At 35.2% G+C, this 18,232-nt stretch overlaps 1 protein-coding gene across 1 annotated transcript in view; it reads left to right on the forward strand.

Moving 5' to 3' along the window:
* Fancl (E3 ubiquitin-protein ligase Fancl) overlaps positions 1 to 18,232 on the forward strand; it is a 64,854-nt gene that overhangs the window by 44,308 nt on the left and 2,314 nt on the right. The window lies entirely within an intron of this gene.

The raw sequence follows: 18,232 nt of genomic DNA on the forward strand, positions 1-18,232 counted from the left end.
ATTTACACAGATATTTAAGGGGAGGTATATTTTCCATATAAAAAAAGTGCAGATTCATTCTGTTCAGAAAAAATACAATAGCATAAGGATCAAATATGTAATTTAAACTTCACCACTGCAGAAGAACTTACTGCTTAGACCTTGTAAAACGAAGCTCTTTTCTGATTTCCAAAGATCATTCCTATTATTATTCTTCTAAATAATATTTTGGTGTAAAAAGAGTCCAAAACTCTGATTGAGTGTGTATGAATAGTGATTTCTTCCTGGAAATGTATGTAAACACCGTTTACGTTGTTTTAGCATAATAGAAGGCCATGATTTATCTTTTTAACGTTGGACACACTGTTTGAATTCCGTCACTAAAGTGCCTGATATGCGGACCTATCAAAATGAACATAACATGTTGTGAAACTGACAACAGTGCACTAGACATTGATACTATTTATAACCTCAAACTTAACCTAATTGAGCAGACAGCTTTACAACCAAATTATGTAAATGCACGTTGGTACCTAAACTATCTTTAAAATGTTGTTTTTTTTTGTCGTGTTTCATTAGCTCACAAATTAATTTTTTTAATAGACAAAATAGACTTTTTGGTCAAAAACCTACAATACGTCTTGTGCTCCACGTAATCCTAGTTCTCTGCCACCACCAACATATTTTTTTCGATTTTCTCCAGACTGTTGCGGTGGTGTGAAATAAATTGTTTTTCGATTCGAACATTTGACAGCTCTGAACTCTCCAACTGGTCGAATCGTTCAACTCTAGACTGTTTAAAATTAGGTTTTGAAGATTAGGCGGACACGGCACAAACGCATGTCTTTGCTAAGAAGATTCGTGTCGGTCAGGTTACGCCACTGCACACGCATCCATCCACAGGTGGCCATTATCGCGGTTACCCTCGTGTCAACTGGCACACTCTGTATATGTCCGCCAGACGCCAGACGCGTCGGTTTTTGGGGTGATTTCGGTCATTTGTCCGAAACTGGTCAATTGACGCGTTTCCGGTTTGACCGGAATTGACAATAAGTGCGAGCGGTCCAGGCTCCAACAGCTCGAAAAAAAATCCGTCCAACGACAAAGACGCAATTGGTGCTTCCTCCGACCGGAATTGATCACTTTTAAAATGTTCCGTGTGCGTTTTAATTGGGACGAAGTACGAAATTTTCCGGTCGGTTCTTCGGCGAATTTTCCGTGTCGAGCTGGAGCAACGAAACCGAATCGTGCTGCTTGGGTTTTTTGTGTCGCAGTGTTGGTACGCCCGGAGAAGACGTCCAACTCACGAACGGTAATTAAACATAAACAGTTCGGTCTCCTGCTTCGCCGGAAAAAATCCCAATAAAAATAGAACGTCGTCGGGTGGTTTTGCGATTTGGGTGTCGCGACGGGTTTAATCACCCTGTATATGGTTTTATCGACGGGCTAATTTTAAAATACATCGAGTCCGTCTGGTCTCGGGTTCAAACAAAACAATGTTATCGGCTGCATTTTTTCACAGTATGAGTAAACATATCTGTTGGTGTCTTATCGGCGCAATTAAAAAATGGAAATAGAGCCGAAATTTATTTTTAGGTGCAGATTGATACGTCTAATCGTTGTGCAGGGGGTATTCCGCGGTGGCACCATTTTTAGAACTGACTGATTCGGCTTTTGTTCGTATTGAATGCACAAAAACTTTCAATTGATGTCGTCGCTTCGATTGTTCATTCCATCGAGAAGAATCGGTTGTTGGTTCGGCGATGATGTAAATTTCTTGCCGAACTGTTCATTTTTGGTTGGATTGCGTACAGGTGTCCCGAAAGAGAGTGTCAGAGTAAGGGTTCTCTCAAAAAGATCGAAAATTCGTTTAGAAAATGCGTGGAAATAAAGAGAACCTTTTGGTAAATATTTCTGTTTCTTTGGTCTTCCAGAGCCTTCTGTAGTCCTTGCTGTAAACATTTTTAATCTAGAAATTTGAAAAACAAAATCCAGTAGATTTTTCCTAAACGAAATTGACGAATTTGTAGCGGCTTGAACAAAAATCTCATTCCTAAAATGGCTGCGTGAGAGTAAAAAGTTCTATAATCTAAAGAAAAATCCTCAATAAGGGTAAAATATCCTCTTCTAGATTAGGATGTCCCTTTAAATTAATCGTAATTTGTCAAGGAAAGTACATCATATAAGGGGCTCATATTCTCAAGTACTGTTTTTTTATTTATAATAGAATTTATAATAAAAAATCTGTTTTCAACTTTGTAAAAAAAAATGAAAAGAAAACTCAGTTTTACTGTGAATTATTATTTAGAAACGATACTTTTGTTGCAAGGTTATTTTATTAATAACTACAGTTGAAGAGTCAATTGATAAATAAAGTTGTGTCTCTTGCCGACAAAACCAATATCACGAACTCTTTTCTTGCTATACATTTGTGTTTTGAAAATTATTTCATTCGATATAACCGTATTGTTCGTTCAATGGGACAATAAATACTGCCAGTGTTGCTTTCGTAAATAAACTAGGCAAAAATGAATAGGGAATTTCACAATTTTTCTTGGAAAGCAAAATAATTCCCCCCATCCTCCCACGTATTCTTAAACACTAGATAAATTTAAAATGTTACAAGTACTTGAAACATTACATTTAATGTGTATATATTTATATTTCTACCACATTTCATTACAAATTTTAAACTGTATTTATAAAAAAATCAAAAATGGAAAAATTCCCCATTCATATTTGCCTAGTTTAGATATTTTGAATAGTCCTTTTTTATTATACATCAAAAGGACGTGGTGTCCTTTTTTGCATGCATTTTGTTGGTGAGGAACAGTGATATAATGTGTGTCTATTATTGACGTATTAATTTGCATTGCACGTATCACTTCCTGTAATCAATAAATGTAATAACGGCTATTTTGGAATAATTGTAAGAATATTTAATGACGGTGAATTATAACTGCAAATTAAAAAAAAATGGCCAATTTTGGTTTTTTATAATCTTAGATTGATTAATTACATAATTATGCAAAAAAAAGAAACAAATAACATCCCCACCCACCCTGTAACATATTTATCTTAGGAAGATGAGCTACAATAAGTAATTTCCATTAAATATTTTCTTGACAGACTTTACATCTGTATGTTGGTACAGCCTAAAAGATTTTTATGATTTTAATAATTAACACAATTATACAGGGTTTCTATAAATGATTGTCTGGTCCAGCTTGCTATGAAAACTTGACACATTTTGAATATCCCGCTTTATATGTGAAATAAATTCGGCAAATTCTGAATATCACATTTTCAGGTTAGGTTGTTGGCTAAATCCTACCTTCACAAATTTTGCTGAACTCTAAAACCGGATGTATTTGCGATTTGTATTGAAAAATACAGATTTTTGGTGTTTATTAACTGTGATAAAACGACTATAAGGAACGAAAACTGGATTAAAAAGTGCTAATAAAACGCCATTAATGTCAGAAGTGACAATTAATAATAAATTAATATTGGGCATTTGTTTCAAAAAGGCGGCACAACAATATTTTTTTCCAACGCTGGCTTGACCCGACAATTATTTGTAGATACCCTGGATTAACATGCTGCATGATTCTCAGATCACTGCCTAAGTATCATTGTATCTTCTGTTTGTTACAGCAGAAAAATAGAATTTTGCACAAACTGACGAATTTTGATCCTCTGACCTCAACTAAAATTGTTTTGTCTAAATTTGAAAATGTTTTCATGTTAACATGATTCGTCTGATGTAAAATATGTATTTTTTTATTTTTCTCTATCACATTCGTCTCGGTACAACTGATTTAGAATTACTCAAAATTCAAGCAATCTTATCAAAATTTCAAGTGTGGAAGAACGTTGGGAGTTTAAATTTACTAATCTGAACCGTGGAAATTTTTTTAGGCTTCTCGAAAACGTTCGAAAGAAATAAAAATTTGTGAAGAATCACTCAAATAGGAACAGTGAAAATAGGGTTATACAGATTTTCATATTGTTTGTGATTTTTTTAGTGTTATTTTTTCTAAAATGTCATAATTGATCACTTTGTACTCGTACTGATTATTTTATTGCCATTAATTAATTCTTCCACCATTTGTTAATATTTTTTAGAAATACAAACGGCGACAATAATTATTCAGTGTGCACTGATTAAACTATTTTTTTCCACTTCTGAAGAAATTCTTGAAAACTTTGTAGTACTGTTCCAAATCGTCTTAACCTCCTATGTATTTTATAAATAGATTCATACAGGGAGTTTCTGAAATACGTGTGTTAATTTTAACCAATGAAAGAACTCGCCAATTTATGAAACTTTTCTCTATAACATTTTGTAAACTTCACAAAACTTTCTAAGATTTTTTGCCCCCCCAATTTTTACCAAACATGTTGTTTTGTGTGATTGACTAGTCTCTATTTAACCATGAGAATTTTGAATTTAATTTTTTATTTTTTTCTACAGTATGTCCCCGGATTGAGTTTACAAGAGGGAAAAAAAATTGATTTTTGATTTTACGTAAAAACTTCAGAGGAATAAAATTTTTTGCTTCATCTGAAACCCCCATTTCCGTTATTAAAATCTCAGTATTGATACACTGTATTCTTAAATTAACATTTTTTGTTCAAATTTGGACTTTTGGAATTAATTTTTATGTTATAAATTTTATTACAATTGGCCTGGTTTTTTGACAAACAACTTATTACTGTTGCAAAATGTTGTCTTTAGAACAAAGAATTTATTTAATGCAATGTTGGACCGGTTTTTATCACATAATTACAAAATTTAATGAAAAATTTCCCAACAGTAATGTATCAGGCATGGGTCTTCAGAAGCTTAAACTTCGATACAGGGTTGAATGATGTACAGAAAACGGCGCATAGTTAATAGAATAGTTTTATATTCAATTATCATTTGATTTTTTCAAAAAAAAAGGAAAATATTTTTTCTGCATTTTCTTTGATTTTAATGTTAAGTCTTCCTCCTCTGTGTTGAAAAAGACTTTTTAATAACAGAAATGGGGGTTTCAGATGAAGCAAAAAATGTTATTCCTCTGAAGTTTTTGCGTAAAATCAAAAATAAAATTTTTTTCCCTCTTGTAAACTCAATCCGGGGACATACTGTATAGTGTACCTAAATGTAATTTTTTTGACAAGGCTCCGTTTCTATCTCAACAGGAAATTTTCGTCCTTATCCATTGTACGTTTTAATGGCTAATTTATTACACATTTGAAACCAATTTGTAACGTTTTTTTGGCAAAAATTCAAATAGAAAAACCTTGCATTTAGCAAGCTCTGTTACCTGTTAAAATTAACACACCCATTTTAGATGCACCATGTATAGTTGAATTTTTTTAATAAACAATTGTCAAAACGTTGTCTTGTTGGTATGAGCCAAACTGTGATTTTCGTGATAATGCACGGAAGAAAGGTACGGGAAGTGAAGTGAACATAACCTTAACCATGATTTGGTGTCAAATTGTTATACAGCTGGTCCATATGTCCAAATTTTAGGGTGGTACAGTATGGTTTTTTACTTCATTTTGACACTGACAATTGTTTATTAAAAAAATTTCACTATATGTACAGTCAATTGCAAAAAAATAGAGTACATCAAATTTTCTACAGTTTAATTCATCCTTCTTGTTGTCAATTTTGATGTTATCGAGACAACAAATTGTCAAAACTTTTCATTTCTTACGTCAGACATAATTACATTACTTGTGTCAGACATAACCTATTTGAAAAAGCATACCATTAAAAGTCAGAAAAGCCTGATTTACATGTGTTAAAATTAGGAAAATTCAGTGCTCTTGATGAGTATGATGTACTCGATTTTTTTGCAACCGACTGTATACATATTTTTGAAGTTGTAAAAAAGGTACAAAATTATTTTGGATTTTTTTTTCTCTCGAAAATACTTCGTTCATTTGTTTATTGTTTTTTTTTTTATGTTTGTGAAGCAGAAGGTATCGATCGAGTATGTATTTAGAAAGACACCAACTTGATTGGTCTATTATTTTTTAAATTATGTAATTTAATAGAAAGTACCGTTTTGCAAATATTTTCCAAAAAATAGTTCCACCAAGAAATTCAAAAAATCTTTCAGCAGAACAATCAAATTTAAGAAATACGGGTACAACGTATCAACGTCAAAAAATATATTAAATCTTACTACCAAATTCAAAAACTGTTGGTTTTATTTGTCAAAGGTAATTTCATGAATTTGACCAAACATTATTATATTACAATGCAGTTTTCCGCTTTTTACGTGACCCTTTTTGAAGTCTACAAAACATTCTATCCTACCTTATCTCTTCATTTGAAGCCCAAAAACGATTCCAGTTGGTAAATAGAAAAAAATCTGGAGGTGGTTTTGCCAAAGCAGATGCCAAGATTATTTGACCAGCTATGTCATCCTGTTGAAAAATATTTTCCTTTTAATACTTTTTAATTGCTTGAAAAAATTTGCTCATTTCCTTGAGCTCTTGAGATATCCTCAATTACGATTGTTCTCTTAAAATCCCAAAAGAACCGACGCCATGATTTATAAAAAAATATTTTCGGAAAGTTAGACCTCCAAGACATTTAATTTCGGAAGGTTGGTACTCATGTGTTGCCAACGATACATAATTGTTCCATTGTTTTCCTTCTTGAGCGGTTTTGTTTAACACAAGAATCGAAATTTTGCACAGCTGAGACAACCACAACTTGACATACTCTCCTGACCTTGAAAACTTTTTAGTACTGCACTATTAACACTCCCATTTGAGTCTTTCAAAAAGTGGCATAACCAAATGCTATTATTTTATTACGGATAATTAACAGGAGAAATTATTTTCTTTTATTCATTAGGAGCATCTCTGCGGTACTCAGTAGGTAACTAGGTTACAAGCAAATTAGGCATTTCGTGACACACCAAACCAGCGATACTCAACCCCTCGTAAAATGCGATCAAATCAACGATCACTTCTAACATTTGAATAACGAAAAACTTTAAGTACAAAGACAAGACAAAGGTTGACAACCACTGATATTTTCAATTTTTTTTTTGTTATAACGGAGAAATCGAGATTTTCTTCTAGGGGGTCGTCACAAAACGCCAAACTTTTTGGAATATTTTTTGATGCGGCATTTTCGAAGAAGCGAATCCACCACACCGACCCAAGCGCAACAAATTTATTTTAACCTCAGCAATATGGGTTGACCGTCAAGGTCGTATCAAATCTGTTGGTGTGTTTGAACTTTGTAAATGTTTGGAAAAAGTATAAAAAGGGTCGTTGGTGTCAGTGATTCATGAAGAAGCCAACATACCAAACAATTTACGTATGTATTTTTTTTAAATCATGTCACGCGTTATCAATGCTTCTTACATCGTAGTTGGCTGTGAAATTTGCCACCTACAATGCATAATGTAACTGTACTAAGTATAAAAAAATATAAATATAAAGTGACAAAAAAAAAATACAGCACAAAGGACAACACTGACGCAATCGTCACTGTTGAATGCTCTATTTTATAATAACATATTACAATATGTACATTTATCCTGTTTTAGGAAACAAACCATTTTTTTTTGTTACTAAAATAAGAAAATGTTTATTACATGTTTACATTTTACTGCAATAACCAATGTCCTGCACGAAATAATCTTGAAAAAGACTGCTTCCTTAGCTAATTCAAAACACCTTAGTGAATTATTTGAAAAATAATAAACAATGAAAACTGCAAAGTGACAAGTGTAAGCTGTCAAATGTAAAATCTACAAATTTACAAGGAGCGGCAAATCTATAAGTAGTATACCATACAAATAAATCATAGTCAACTACGATGTATGAAACATTTTTTAACCTGTAGGTATATATTGGTATGGTTTTGATTGATACAATAGGTACACTTTCAACTTTTTTGTGTGATTTTTTGTGAGGTTCGAATATCGGGTTGTCATTGAATTTTTTTGGGCGACCATCTCCAACCGTTCCGTCAACCGCTCCCGTAATTGGTTTCCACGTATGACATAACCGCCGTCTGGCGTAACCACCCCGGCATCTGTCCGCCAGGTTTTCCCATGCACCGCCGCCCCCCGTCCGTGCGGAAGAGCGCGCGGAAGCCGGGACCTCCGACGGGGACCGTCGCCGCGAAGGTGGTGGTGTTGGCGGCGGGGCGTGGGGCGGAGAAGGCGGGTTTCGGTTGTGCACCGGCAGCGGCAACATCGGGTTGTTAACCCGCGCCGGCTGAGATTCCAAGGGCGTTCGTGGATGTCCAGACGCGACGTTGCCGCGCCGTCGCCGTCGCACGGTCGAAACGTCGCCCCGCCAACCGACGAGCCGCCGACCAAACGGCAACGTCGCAACGGCGATCATATGGTGTGCAGTAGGTGAGGTTCTGAACCTCGCGATGCGAACTTGTCGTCATCGCCGCCGCGATTATTCCTCACTAGGCCTACTAGACTGCCGTATCGACCGATAAGGCGTGCAACGCTCCCGACGATAAGGCGGCGAGAGGGGGCGGCCAAAACGAAAAGACATCGGGAAAAAATTCGACACCGGCACAATATACAAAGTCTTCCGCAATTATTGTATCGTATCGTAGTAGGTTCTGGCGATTTGATTGTTTTGAATTTTCACGCATACTAGAAAAGTGGTACCAACTGTTAAGAACCGTCAAAATGACAGGTATAAGAGAGGTTAGGTTTCTAATGATTTTTAACCAATTCCAGCTCTTTAGAGTAATAAAATGTTTTGACTAGTTTTCGTTGGATAAACCCGAGGCATCATTTCACTTTCTTGTGATTTTTTTAATTTGACAGTTGCCAGGGACTTGGAGGTCGTGTTTGGTGTAGTGTAGTGCGGGACCTTATCGTCGAAAGGTGGCAAACATTTTTTTTCGATCCGAGCACCCAACGATCCCCAATCATTTTGGAACACTCTGTACATACAAATATACAGGGTGTAGCGCAACGTCTCGTTTCAGCTGGTCCCCCGAACGAACGTAGACAATCGGAATGATTTTTTCCGGCACGAACTGTTCGACAGACGACAAATGAAGTTATTAGAAAAAAAAGACGTAATGACAGATCGACTATTATATTGACATATGTCATTTGAAACATGTGTCTGACGTGTAGTCGCGTTGCGACATTTGTCAGACGATTACCGCCGAAATTGAAAACGGGAGTATCCAGTCGGAAGGGATCGTTATCCTTGTTCGCTTTGGTCGGTAACCGATTATAGAGTGAAGCCACTTGACACCTGTCATTGCCGGTGGAGTGTACAGTGTTTCCGTAATTTAATATAATCAACGGTTGCTTACTATACCCATAATCAGGACGATTATAGTTGTGCGCTGCGTAATGGTTTTATTTGTGGTGGGTTGATAAAAGACCCGTTGCGAAAAAAAAAATTCAAGATTCCCACACTCGACAGTTGTGGTTTTATAGCTTTTTGTACATCTGTCAAAAGTGACTAGACCAAGATTTATTCGTGCTTGCTAAGGAAGCGGTCAGATACGCGGTGAGGTGCAAAAATTTTTGACTTAATTGTGATATGTATTTCAATAATGACTTGATCAAGTTGCGTAGACGTGACTGGTTAATCTTAAGAACATAATTTTTGTTTTTAATTAATAATTTCAAACCAAATTTTCAGTTGGTGATTTTACAGTGATTTATAATAAGGATTCACTTTCAATATTTATTTGCCAAAAAAAACTTAATTAGATTTTTAATAAAACCCACTTTGGCAGTATAAAATGAAAAATTGGTTTTATTTATGGGCTGCGTAATTGAACGGTGGTAATGGACAGTGTTACTCTGGAATTGGGCTGGTTCGGTTCACGTTTCTGATCGAGCTGTAAATTAGAGGCTTCAAGAAGGTAAATTATACCATTTTATCAAAAATCACTTGTTCGATTTGTCTTGCAATACAAAAACGTAGTCATCTGACGAACTAAATAAAAATTTGTAATTTTGGTTGCCGGATCAAATACCCCGCTAGATTCACCTTGGTTTAAACTTGACGGATAAATTAACAGACTCTGCTAGGGAAAAAATACATAACGTGCTTATGTCATCAGCAATTTTTTCTAGTTTGGGACATAGAAAATAGTTTATAGGACCCATATCTGGAGAGTAGAGTGTATGTAGTAAGACCCGTGTACCCAGCTGCATAGTGTATTTCAGGTCCTTCCTATAACTTTTTTAAATAGATGGAACAACTTCCTGATTTATGACGACTAAATTTTCCTCAGACGTCAGTTGTCAAAACCCAAATTTTTTCTACGTTTCTTAGAGAAAATCCATAACTCAACCATAAATTTCATTGCCAGGACCATCTCGTGTAGCAAATCCATGTTTTGTTGTGGATACCATCTCCCTGACAGGTAGAGGTGTTGGATTCTCTCATGGGCTGTGATCTTGGAAATATCTGCGAGAAGGCGGAACCATAAATCAGTAAATCAAAATTGAAAACGTCGACTACTTTCAAATGCAAATATGTATATACAAATAGACGAGAGAGAGACGAAGCTAACGTAACGAATGACGATGTTTTCCGTCGTTTGCACTTATGACTTATAACCCATGAGAAAATCCAAGACCTCTACATATTTACAAAATTCTCTGTAAATTTCTAGAAACATGAAATGAAATGAAAATGCTTATTTCACCCATGGTGCTTCGTTCATATCTCTATAGATTTCTTCTTGAGTTCTTTTTGTAAAAATATTTTGTTAGGGGTCGAATCTCCATTTTGTCCAGTTTTAAGGACATACATATATCATTCAACAATTGACAACAAACACAAGCACCAACTACACGGCGTATACGTTTCTCTTAATAAACGACTATTCGTTAATAATAAATTGTGTATCTTCCCAGTTTTCTGCCTCAGAGACAATAAATTTTGAACCACCCTGGTATGTCGGCCCGCGAACTTTCCGAATCGACCTCGTAGAATATGTTGTTTTAGACTGCACTCGATCTACGAGGAGGGAAGAAAATCTTTTTGTTTTTCAACGTTCTTTTTATTTCCCTAAATGTACCCGAGAATGGTACATATGTATTTCTATTTTTTTCTCTAATTTTGAAAAAAATGAAATTTTGCGATACATCATCCTCGACAAATCTCTCAAATGGAAACCCTTTTAGATCTCACCTAGAATAAACACTATTTTGCTTTGAAAAATTATGTTTTTTATATAAACTAGGCAAAAATGAATAGGGAATTCCACAATTTTTCTTGGAAAGCAAAATAATTGCCCCGATCCTCCCACGTATTTTTAAACACAAGATAAATTTAAAATGTTACAAGTACTTGAAACATTACATTTAATTGTTTATATTAATATTTTTAACACATTTTATTACAAATTTTAAACGGTATTTATAAAAAATTGAAAAAAGGAAATGTTCCCTATTTATTTTTGCCTAGTTTATTTTTATGAAAAACATTCATACTTTCAGCGCCATCGTGACTCCCCCAAAAAAAAAGCATTTCAACATTGTCGATCAGACATAAACGCACTGTTTTGGTCATTTCTCCGGTGACGTCAGCACCTGATTTAATTAAATTTACATTTCACCAGTAAACAACAAAAAAGCAACAATTTCTGATAAACAAAACAACCAAGACAATCAATCGTACGTTTCAATATTAAAACATCTTAAACATGTTAAATTATGGTCAATACGTGACTTCATTATTTTATGTCTTCTTCGGAATGAAATAAAGTGGCGACCTAGAATGTTTCGGGAACGTTTATTTTTTTAAATTTTGTTATCCGTTTTTTTATTGAGCATATTGGTGTTTTTTTTTTAATTTCACCTCAAAGTAGGCGTTGAAGAGTCGATTGTGAACCCACCACTCGTCAGTGTGCAGAGTAAAAACAAACAACGTAGAAAGTGATGTTAGAATTAAACAGCTGATACGTGATCTGTAATCCGTGGTGCGTTCACAATCGACTCTTCGGCGCCTCCTTTGGGAACAATTTAATTGAACACCCGATATGTAGCGAGATAACTGAATTATGTATTCAAAATACTTCACCAAACTAAAATTAAAATTAAAAAAAAACAGCCTGTGTTGTTTTGGTAAAAACATTTTTCTTAATTTCATATTTTTAATTTTGGCAAAACTTCAAAAAAATTCACTTATGCACCATTTTTAGTACCCTTTTTTTAATTCTTTCCTCTTTTACTGTAAATTACTGTTTGACTTGGCTTTGCTCTCTCGTTACGTTGTACGTTACATTTTCACAAAAAAAAAAAAAAAATTACCCATTATAATATCTGCCTGGGAGAGTGTAATTATAGAAACGACCGAGACGAAATAAAATTTTATGTGTTCAAACACAAGAACGACTCGTGCAAGAGATATCAAAAAAAAATCATGAATTCTACCGAACGGTAGACTCTCGATGAGTCACGAAAAAAAAATCTACCTGTGTGGCAAGTGATAATTTTCTTGACCGTCACAGGTGGCTGTGACTTCCAGTTTCACCGACCAGAAAAGAGCGTAAGCGCTTCGGTTCGTTTTCAACGAATCCCTTTGATCCTTAAAATGGCAACGTTAATCCTTGGAACAGGAATCAATGGCGGACGCATCCTGGCCACCAAGTGGCGGGATCGCGCATGTCGACACTTCAAAGCGAAAACTCTTTGATGGACTTAGGGACACGCGAAACGGCAAGGATTATCGTCGTTTGGCCCAATTAACAATCCCCGCCATGGAAAAAAAAATGTTTACGTCGTGCGCGCTCATGTGAACGCTCCGACCTCATCGCGATAATTTCCGTGTCACGCACTGGTGCAAAGGCGGCTCGTTCAACAAGTGACGATCCGTACGTGTGCGTCTAGCCGCGGCACACTGCGATCCATGTTGCGTAGGTCTGAGTCTAGACGAGCAGACGAACTATTTGTAAATAATTCCCCCCCGATGTGGTCTTGTGGTGCGGCGTGTCCGTCAGACGCCGCGGGCGAAGCGGGTTCCGCGTTCTCGACGGCGGGGGCGGCAAGGGCCGCCGCCGCCACCGGGGGCGCACGCCGCTGGACCGGAACGGAAGCGCGGCGATAATCGACACGGTTATCGTTGTCGCCGCACCGTCTAGGCGGCGTCACGTGACTTCGATGGGAGCGTGGGGCGAGATGGACGGCGGGGGCGGTGGACCGAACGAGGCATGGTGGAAAAGTTGGAAGTGGAATTTTTGTCTTATCTCAGCTGATAAGACAGTCGTGGTATGTGAAAGAGACAACATATGGGAAAAGTGTCTGTGGGACGTCTTGTTGAGTCAGGTGCGATGAAGTTTGGCAAAATATTAAAATGGAGTCTCTACTTGAATCTTATTATTATGTATTACTTTACTTCCAACTGACTTACTTCCGGAGGTTCTTTTTATACATTGTATACTTACTTATCTTAGAACTGAAATCTTAAAAACAGTTTCAAAAATATTTAAAAAAAAAATAAAACAATGTGTGCGGGGTCAAGTTTTGAGACAGCATTTTGAATGTTTCAGAAAATGTAGTGAACATTCTTCGTTCCAGCAATTCTGGCGATTACTTGTTTTTTTCGTCGGAATTATTGGATTGCCATATGAATGTGCAATGTTGCCACTTTTATAGTAATTTAAACCTCTGTAAAACCATACAGACGCATAAAAAAAACCTTTGATTATGGTTTCGCGTTTATATTGATGTGGAAAATTGATTTTTTCGCGATAGTTTTGGAACACGCTGTATAATGTATCGGTCATAAAAATATACTCTAATGGCGCTAATAGAGTTTGATCAATGGAAGAATAGAAGTTTTTATTTGAAAATGATAAACTTCTAAAAATTTGAGGACAAACTACATATTGTAAAAATAACATCAGCGTGAAGCTAGGTCAGTATGTCTAAAAATAGATCGTGGTGTGCTACAAGGGAGATCTTTGACCGCTGCTTAATTCAGTTTTTTTAATAAACTGACATCTTACTTCAGTACTAATTGGTAGATTACTGCCACAGTTATAAAATCTTCAAAATATCGAAGAAGAAAACTTGCCCTTCCAGTTGTAATAATTTGTAGTTTCATATATATATATGTAGATGTTTTTTAAAACCATCACATTAATTGGTTTATCTGTAGGGGGTGATCAATAATAGTAATGATAAGAAAGCTGTATAAGCAAATACTTGTGTGGTTGTGTAGTTATGTTTTACAATACATTAAAAAGAAACATTTAAGTTATTATAAAAAAGGGGGCACAGCATCGAGACCGGATTTATTATTATCGTCACGGATATTTCTATCAAGTAATGATAATTGCTTTGAAAACATTATTTTTATATCGCCAATTATTTTTGATACACGCTATTTATTATGTTATTGTTAAAAAAATGTGTTATTATTTTTTGCAGTAAAATTATATTCAAAGGTTCTACAAAATATCAGTGCTTGGAAGAACATCAAGAACATAAAATCAAAATTTAAAAAAGTAGTGATGCTTCAAAAATTATTCAGTTGGCAATAAATCTAGTAAAATTTTTAAAAATCTAACATGACTCAACGTTTCTAAAAATTATCAGGTGTCCGGTCAAGAAAAATATACTGAGAAGTTTGTTCTGTTCTGGTTCCCCAAATTATATAAAAAAATGTTGGAGATATTTTTCTTATTATTATTACGTAACCTTCAACAACTAGTCAATAATACCATTTGACAAAAAAAGTGACGTCAAGGTTACCCATGAAAAACAAAAGTCAGTGCCTTCGCTGAATTCCTAGTTGAAACATAATTACTATCATTTAGTATTTTGTTAAACACCAAACAATAACATTGTATATTTTGCAACATTCACAATTTTACCCATAAACAATGTATGCTTGAATTCTGTAATAATAGGTAATTAAAATAATAATAATAAAAATTGTATGAATCAAGCTAAGACGCCGACTTTCCTTTTTCAATGGTCTGATTTTCTTTTTTATCAAATACATAGTATCAGATGTTCATTTAAATTTATCCTCAAAGTTGGCGTTGAAGAGTCGATTGTGAACGCACCACTCGTCAGTCTGTACACTAGAAACATAAACAACGCAAAAAGTGAGGTTAGATTTAAACAGCCGATTGGTGATCTGTAATCCGTGGTGCGTTCACGGTCGACTCTTCAACGCCAAGATTGAGGATAAATTTAAATCAACACCCGATATTACTCAAGTGATTATTCTAAATACAAAAATATTCCAAGGTGTTCTTCTGATTTTGAGAATAAATGACAATTACTGAAGGGTAAACTTGACCAATAGCGGACTTGGACTTGGACGGCCATTATGGAAGTACTGTTTTTGTTAACCAAAACTTGTCCTGGGGAAACACGTCGTTTTAATTTTGCATTTTTGTGTATGGATAACTTCTCAAGCAAAACCAAAAACTCCTGAGGTCGTAGGACTACGAGTACATATATTTTCAGCCAAGTAGTGAACCCTTCTGTCTCCTCTCGTTTAACCTGTTGCTCTGGACCAAAGTTATAAACCCAACAACGCAACAAATCGTCCTAGAAACTTATTGCATTCCTGATCTATGACGACTAAATTTGCCTCAGACTTCAGTTGTCAGAACTCAAATTTTTTCCACCTTTCTTAGAGAAAATCCACAATTCTCAACCATTATGTTTCATTGCCAGGATCATCTCGTCGAACAAATCTACGTTTTGTTATGGATACCATGTCCCTAACAGGTACATACATGTTTACATGTTTTTGTTAATCTCTCGATAAGTTCATACCCTTGTAGATTTCTTCTTGAGTTCTTTTTGTAAAAATATTTTGTTAGAGATCGAGTCTCCATTTTGTCCATTTTTAAAGAGAGAGTAATTGACAACTACACTTCATACATGTTGCTATTGTTAATAAAGGACTATGTATTTGTTAATGATCAATTTTTCATTTGTCTATCAACGTTTTTCACTTCAGAGACAATACATTTTGGACTACCCCCGTATGTTGGGCCGCGAACTTCCAAATCGCCCTCGTAGGAAAAATATGTTGTTGCAGACTATTCTTGACTCACAGGGAAAAATATAAAGACATTCTTTTTATTTTTCAGTGTTGTTTTTTTCAATTTTCTGAAAAATACTGTCCAAATGCAGTCAGATGGAAACACTCACATTTTCCGTACAAACATTATTTTACCTCCAAAAATTAAGTTTTTGTCACATTTTTTTTAAATTAGTTTATATACAAAGTGATCGAAAAGAAAAGAAATCAGAGCAAGCGTTGCAAATTATCGGTCACGTCGTAGCGGATTCTATACAAATCAGCGTTCACTGCATGGGCGTAGACAATTTATGGTCTCAAACGCCACTTCATAATAAATCATGCCTCATGAATTTTAGACATTGGAATTATAATTGTGCATTTTATGATTATTATCTGATAATGGAGAAAATGTATAAAATAAACAAGAGCAACATTTTACATTCGTAAGAATTGGTAATTTACGTCAAACGCGACGCTACTGGTAAGCAGATTTTTCGCGGAAATGTCAAACAAACGTCAATTTTAAAGCAACGGTATTGATATTAACCTTGAAAAAAGTTTTCGATCCCAGAATAATTGGTAAAATGAGTTTTACCATTGAAGATAAATCATTAGTTATTAATAATTAATTAATTAATAATACATTTTTCGAGAGGTAGGGAACTAATAAAAGGACTGTATATAACAAGTAAATGTATACATATTATGTGTACAATTAAGCTAAGACAGACGTTTCGATAAAATAAAAAATGAGATAGCACTCTTGGTTTGTTTTCTTGTTTGCGTTGTTATTGTCTGTGATTAATTGTTCTCTTTTCCAGTTGACTTCTTTTTTTTTCTTTGTCGTGTTCTTGTCTTTGTCTTTTGTCATTACTGGCATTTGGTACTTTATTTAACACTAAACAGTAACATTGTACAACTTAGAACATTCTCAGCTTGATGATCTCTACTTTAAACCCCAACTTATGATGAGCACTGACAGATCTATAATAACACCTAATTAACATAAAATTGTATGAATTAAGCTAAGACCCTGACTTTTCTTTCTCACCGCTTTGATCAAATGGTAGTAGTATTCAAGTGATCATCCCACAGCTCATCCAACATTGTTTTAAAATGTGTTAATAATTAAATTCAAATTAATAATATTCATCTTCATAATAAAATTTGCTTTGTTGAGAAACGCTGGAAAGCCGAATATGTAAATGAAAAAAATGTTTTTTCTTCTTTCATTCTTCTATCGCTAGATTCCTACATACCACACACGCTCACAGTGTGACCAACATTAATATGTATTCGTCCATGCAGACAAATATTAATTTTGGTCACACTGTTTGCTATTGATTGTTCCCTTTCTTGTCTTTAAAGGTGATCATTTTTCTATGGCACCCTCACTTCCATTAATAATAATACATAATTAAATTTTTTTTTTTTTTTTTTTTTTTTAATAATAACGATTATAAATAAAATTTTAATTTTATTTATAATCGTTATTATTGTAATGTAACCTCCAAGGCCTAGTTAATTATACCATTTGATCCAAAAAGAAAAATACTTCAGACCCATAGACAAATGCTTGAATCCCAACTTGTAATGAGCACTGACTGTAATGACACCTAATTAACATGAAATTGTGTGAATCAAGCTAAGACGCTGACTTTTCTTTCTCCCTGTTCGATGTTTTTTGATCAAATGCGATTATTCACAGTTAATTGTTCTCTTTTCCAGTTGACTGAGATCTTTTTTTTTTCTTTCTCCTGTTTTTGTCGTTTTTCTATTACGCTTCCAATAACAACAATTATAAAGATGATGATTAATATTGTTATTATTATTATTATTGTCGATAAGAATTGAATTGATGATGATGGAAGATCATCGACAATCCCGATCCGCACCGAGATATCTATAAATAAGGTCCCGCATCTATTTATAGCCTCCGTCCTTGGGGTTGGTCTCACCTATGCATCTCGTCGCGTAGGGGAGGCGAGGGTAAGATCGCACGCGGCGTCGACGGCGACGTGCGCGTTCGGGATCGTTGTTTCCAGCCGCGTTCGGGACCGTTGTCGGAGGTCAATGGCCACTCGATCCGCGCGTTTTTTGCAACGTCTGGCCCGGCCGGGTCCGCCGACTGGGAGAGAAAGTTCGCCGAGTTTTTGCAAACGTTATGTTATGCAAGGTTTATTTACGTCCCCGTTGGCCGACGGTTGCACGTGCAGCGCCGGAGGCG

Source organism: Tenebrio molitor, chromosome 4 (genome assembly GCF_963966145.1).
Source record: "Tenebrio molitor chromosome 4, icTenMoli1.1, whole genome shotgun sequence".
NCBI lineage: Eukaryota > Metazoa > Arthropoda > Insecta > Coleoptera > Tenebrionidae > Tenebrio > Tenebrio molitor.